General features: G+C 41.1%; 1 non-coding gene across 1 annotated transcript; it reads right to left on the minus strand.

The window, feature by feature from the left end:
* Positions 1–555: 555 nt before the first annotated feature.
* On the minus strand, positions 556–662 carry LOC127090290 (small nucleolar RNA R71). The gene has a single exon (XR_007791815.1). It is a non-coding gene; the product is annotated as a small nucleolar RNA R71 (small nucleolar RNA).
* Positions 663–6,619: the final 5,957 nt, after the last annotated feature.

Raw genomic sequence — 6,619 nt, forward strand, 5'->3', positions numbered from 1 at the left:
CGGGGATCAATTTAGTCAAATTTCATACCCTGTTGTTATATCGTTTAGACTTAGGCTATTACCCGCCGGTCAACGCGAAGAACTATTAGCACTGGAAGTTTAGTATACCCTCTGGCGGAACCTGAACGTTACGCTCATGCACGTTTATTTTTCCATAGAATTAGGAGAGTTGTGGCCGAAGATCAAAACCAAAGACCTCTTAAGGATTTCGCCCAACCATCCAACGAAGAACCTAGTTCTAGTATAGTAAACCCAACTATCCCAGCTAATATTTTCGAACTTAAACGCTCCCTGTTGTAACTAGTGCAACAGAGACAATTCGCAGGTCTCGCTACTGAGAACCCAAACCAACATTTAAAAATCTTTCTCCAATTAGCAGACACTTTTAAAAACAATGGAGCTTCTTCTAAGGCAATCCGTTTAAGATTATTCCCTTTCTCCCTCAAAGATAAAGCCCTATCATGGTTAGATTCCCTTCCACCCAATTCCATTACAACTTGGGATAACCTTAGAAGAGTATTCCTTGCTAGATACTTTCCCCCAAGTAAGATTGCCGTTCTTCGAAACCATATAACTAGATTTACCCAGAACCAAGGAGAATCGTTGTTCGAAGCTTGGGAGAGATATAAGGAGTTGTTAAGAGCATGCCCATATCATGGTTTATAAAATTGGTTAATCATTCAGACCTTCTATAATGGACTTCACTATAACACTAAGACGACCATCGACGCTACAACAGGCGGTGCGCTGATGAACAAACCTTATCCTGAAGCTAGCACCCTCATTGAAGATATGGCTCAAAACCATCAATCATGGGGAGTCGAACGAGCGATAGTTGAGAAGAAGGAAGTCCAAGGAGGAGTACATGAGTTAAGCTCTATAGACATGATGCAAGCTAAAATGGACGCATTAGCCCATAAGGTGGAGCATATGTGCATAAACCCGAATATTGCAGCCGCAGTTTCGTCGGATTGTGAGATATGTGGAACCAAAGGACACCAATCTGCAAAATGCAGTCTATTAAACGAAACCCACTCTGAGCAAGTGAACTACACCTAAGGGAACCCATATTCAAATACCTATAACCCTGGATGGAGGAATCACCCGAACTTCTCCTATAAGAACAATAACCCTATCCAAAATAATCCACCTCCGAGACAAACAGGTTACCAAGCCCCAAGACCAAATCAACCCATGCAACCTGTGCCACCAAAGCCGAGCCTTGAGAAAATTATGGAAAATTTTATCACTGTTAAAACCCAACAAAACAAAGAGTTCATGAACCAAAACATTCACGTTAATGAACTGATTACCCAATTAGGAACCAAGGTTGACCAAATAGTTACTCATACTAAGATGCTTGAAACCCAGATCTCTCAGGTAGCTTTAAACCAAGACCCCCAAACCACACCTGGAGGACAGTTCCCTGGACAACCTCAACAGAATCCGAGAGGGCAAGCCAATGCCATTACCCTACGAAGTGGGAACGCTTATGATGAGCCACCAAACCCAAGATTGAGTGAACCCAAAACTTCTAAGAAATATACCGAACCCACAGACAAAGTAAAGGAACCAGAGGAAATCTGAAAAACAGGAAGGTCAAGAAAAAGGAGAAGAACCTAAAGATAAAACCTATATACCACCCCCGCCATATAAACCACCGATACCATATCCGCAAAGACTCAAACAAACCCAGATCAATAACCAATATTAGAAATTTATTAAGGTTATAGAAAAACTTCACGTAGAAATCCCTTTCACAGAAGCCATCACCCAAATACCTTCTTATGCAAAATTTCTCAAAGACATCCTTACCAACAAACGTAGACTAGACGATCCGAAGCCCTTGGAATGCAATTCTATTTCCGAGAATAAGTTAGCCAAAAAAGATAAAGATCCTGGAAATTTCTCCATTCCTTGTCTTTTAGGAAGTCATGTCATCGAAAAAGCTTTTCTAGACTTAGGAGCTAGTGTGAGCTTAATGCCTTTAGCAGTTTGTGAGAGGTTAAACTTAGGAGAATTACAGCCTACTAAGATGTCACTTCAGTTAGCCGATAGATTTGTTAAGTATCCAATAGGCATATTAGAAGATGTCCCTGTTAGGATAGGTCAGTTATTTATCCCTACTGATTTTGTTGTCATGGACATTAAAGAGGACAATGATATACCAATCCTTCTAGGTAGACCGTTCTTATCAACTACAGGAGCCATAATAGATGTCGAGAGAGGAAAGTTGACCTTTGAGGTAGGTGACGAGAAAATAGAATTTATACTTTCAAAATTTCTTATGGCACCTATGATGGGAGACGCATGTTATGCCTTAGATATCATTGATGAGTGTGTTAGAGAAATAAAACAAGAAGAAATCATAAAAACAATTAAGTTGCCATCAACTCTCATACTGGAAGATGATGACTTTAGGAAACCCTACATCGATGATAACCTTTACGAATGTTTATCCCTTACCCCGGATCCTATGCCATGCCCTAAGAAACCAACCTTAGAACTTAAGGAACTTCCTAAGAACCTGAGATATGAGTTCCTCGATGAAGAGATGAACCGTCCAATTATAGTCAGTGCTACCTTGAGCCAAGAGGAAATAGACCAACTTTTAGATGTTTTACGAAGATATCCCTCAGCCTTAGGATATAATATCTCTGACCTGAAAGGTATAAGCCCATCCGTATGCATGCATCGGATTTCGCTCGAAGAAGATTTAAAGCCCTCTAGAGAACATCAAAGAAGAATAAACCCTATAATGAGTGATGTTGTTAAAAAGGAAATTCTTAAGTTACTTGAGGTAGGTATAATTTATCAGATCTCGGATAGCAAGTGGGTGAGCCGTATGCATGTAGTACCTAAAAAGGGAGGCATCACGGTCGTGCAGAACGATAAAGGCGAACATGTAGCAAAACGGATGGAAGGAGGATGGCGGATGTGCATAGACTACAGAAAGTTAAACAAAGCAACTAGGAAGGATCATTTCCCTTTACCATTTATAAACCAGATGTTGGAGCGCCTAGCTAGACACTCTTACTTCTGCTATCTAGATGGATACTCTGGATTCTTCCAAATACCTATCCACTCTGAAGATCAAGAAAAAACTACCTTTACATGCCCTTATGGAACTTTTGCCTACAGACGAATGCCATTCGGCCTCTGTAATGCCCTAGCTACTTTCCAACGCTGCATGATGTCAATCTTTGCAGATTACTTAGATGGTATCATGGAAGTATTTATGGATGATTTCTCGGTTTTCAGATTCAATTTCAAAAATTGTCTTGCCAACCTTGACAAAATCCTAGAGAGATGCGTGGAGGTGAACCTCATGCTAAACTGGGAAAAGTGTCATTTCATGGTGACCGAAGGGATTGTTTTAGGATATATAGTTTCCGAAAAAGGTATAGAGGTAGATAGAGCTAAAATAGAAGTCATAGAGAACCTAAAACCCCCCAAAACTATTAGAGATGTCCGAAGTTTTCTTGGACATGCTGGATTCTACCGGCGTTTTATCAAGGACTTCTCCAAAATAACTAAACCTTTAACTGGCCTTTTAATGAAAGATGTTGAATTTATTTTCGATGGAAAATGTAATGAAGCATTCAATCTTTTAAAGCAAGCGTTAATATCAGCACCTATTATGAAACCCCCTGATTGGTCAGAACCTTTTGATATAATGTGAGACGCTAGTGATTATGTCGTTGGAGCCGTTTTAGGACAAAGGAAAGATAACAAATTACACGCGATTTATTATGCCAGTAGAACCCTAGACGCTGCCCAACTCAACTACGCAACAACTGAAAAGGAATTACTCGCTGTAGTTTTTGCTATAGACAAATTTAGATCTTATCTAGTAGGAGCCAAAATTATAGTTTACACCGATCATGCTGCCATTCGTTACCTATTAAGTAAAAAAGATGCGAAGCCCAGGTTACTCCGATGGATTATGTTACTACAAGAGTTTGATTTAGATATAAGAGATAAAAAAGGCATTAAAAATGTAGTAGCTGATCACCTTTCTAGGCTAGAACATCTGAAACCAGACTTAGTACCCATAAATGATGATTTTGCCTATGATAGACTAATAGCTAGACTAGAAACCATTGAAGATGATAGCCTAGGCCCTCATGAGCACTTCCAAAAATCCTTAGCAGTAAGTAACGTGCCATGGTATGCAGACTTTGTTAATTACCTAGTTGCTGATATCGTACCCCCTGATCTTGACTACCACCGCAAGAAGAAGTTCTTCAACGATGTAAGAAACTTTTATTGGGACGAACCGCTCCTTTTCAAAAGGGGTAAAGACGGCATTTTTCGCCGATGCATTCCAGAAGAGGAGGTAAAAAGTATAATTGAGAAATGTCACTCTGCACCCTATGGTGGACATGCAAGCACCTCTAAGACATACACCAAGATTCTTCAAGCTGGCCTATTTTGGCCTACCATGTGGCGTGATGTCCATGCTTGCATTGTCAAATGTGATAGATGCCAACGCACGGGAAATATTTCAAGGCGTGACGAAATGCCTCTAATAAACATTCAAGTACTAGAACTCTTCGACGTTTGAGGTATAGATTTCATGGGACCTTTCCCACCATCCTTAGGAAAAAAGTATATCTTAGTAGTTGTCGACTACGTGTCTAAGTGGATTGAAGCTATAGCCGCACCCATAAACGATACTAGGGTGGTGATCAAGTTATTTAAGAACTATATATTCCCTAGATTTGGAACACCCGTTTAGTCATAAGCGATGGAGGATCGCACTTCATATCGAGAATATTTGATAAACTTTTAAGCAAATATGGAGTTAGGCATAGAGTAGCAACACCATGCCACCCACAGACTAGTGGCCAAGTAGAAGTATCCAATAGGGAGATAAAACAAATTCTAGAAAAAACTGTTTTATTATCTAGAAGAGACTGGTCTCAGAAGCTTCAAGAAGCATTATGGGCCTACCGAACCGCTTACAAAACCCCTATAGGAACTACTCCCTACAAACTAGTCTATGGAAAATCTTGTCATTTACCTTTTGAATTAGAGCATAAGGCCTATTGGGCCATTAAAACTTTGAATTTAGATTACCTGACCGCTGGTGAAAAGCATATCATTGACATTCACAAACTGGAAGAACTCAGGCAATCTGCCTACGAGAATGCCAAAATATACAAAGCGAGAACAAAAGCTTGGCACGACAAAAGAATAGTGAAGAAAGATTTCAATATAGGCGACCCTGTCCTCCTGTTCAACTCTAGGTTACGACTTTTCCCTGAGAAGCTGCGCTCAAGATGGACTGGCCCTTTCAAAGTATCTAAGATTCTAAGATCCGGAGATGTAGAAATCAAGAACGAAACCTATAGTCCATTCATTGTAAATGGACAAAGACTTAAGCTCTACAAAGGAGGATACATTCCAACAGACTACTCAAGCCACACTCTGATAGATCCGCCGATTCCTACTACAGGTGTATAAATTCTGATCGTCAAGCTAATGACGTTAAACAAGCGCTGCTTGGGAGGAAACCCGTGATTTTCTTACCTTGTTATACTTTTTGCATTTATTTACTTTATTTTTATTTTATTTTTTCATATTTTTCACCAGGACTAAATGTTTGCAATGTTTGTGTTTTCAGGATCCCTTTTCCTAACGTTTACAGGATGCAGGACTTCGATGATATGCACGTAGCTTTTAGGGATGATGCCCAGAGAGAGCGTTACATAGCTCTACACCAGCGCCGTATGGCCCCTACACGCTACCCAGACCAGCACTGCATGGAAGCCTTGGGCATTGAGCCAAGCATCCGATTTCTGAGCCACCAACTCCATTGGGACGAATTCGCTGACGACCTAAGCAACACCTATATGAACTTGACATTGGAGTTCCTCAGTTCGTTTGACTATGATCCTTACTCTGGACCAGATGGGTATGCCGCTTTCAGGCTATTTGGGATTGAGTACTCTTTCAGCCAGAAGGAGTTCAGTGACTTATTAGGTTTCCAGACCACTCCCGACGCTATCCCTGAGACGCCAATGGGATTCTTTCTGGGTAAGGAAGTGGAAAAATTCTAGAGTGATATCTCAGGTGGAGGGAGTCAGGATCCTTCTACTCAGTTGTCCCAGGCTATACACAACCCTGCTTTGAGGTACTTCCAGATGATATTGGCACACTCCTTCCTTGGAAGACCAAATGCTGAGACGTTGCTGAGTGAGGAGGAGATATTCTTATTATTTTGTGCATCCCAGTATCGCCCTGTGGCATGTGGGAACTTTCTATTGTGTGGCCTCAGCAGTGTTGCCAGATCGTCCGAAGGAGTCATTCATGTAGGAGGGATCATCATACAGATTGCCATCGCCTTAGGACTATCCCGTAAGCTGATACATCTCAGGACCTTCTGCGGGTACACTACTATGGATATTGATTTTTGCTTGACCAGAGGATTGATGAGGAGATCCTCATTCAATCCAAGACAGTTCAGATTACTGGTTGATAGCGAGGCGATACACTACTTCACACTGTCGGACCCGATGATGACCAGCGTTCATGACCCAGCTAACTGGAGTTATGCTTTGGAGGGTCAGAGAGAGACTATCGAGGAGCCTAGATCCCCACCTGTTGCTGAGTA

Source organism: Lathyrus oleraceus, chromosome 5 (genome assembly GCF_024323335.1).
Source record: "Lathyrus oleraceus cultivar Zhongwan6 chromosome 5, CAAS_Psat_ZW6_1.0, whole genome shotgun sequence".
In the NCBI taxonomy this organism is placed as follows: Eukaryota; Viridiplantae; Streptophyta; class Magnoliopsida; order Fabales; family Fabaceae; genus Lathyrus; species Lathyrus oleraceus.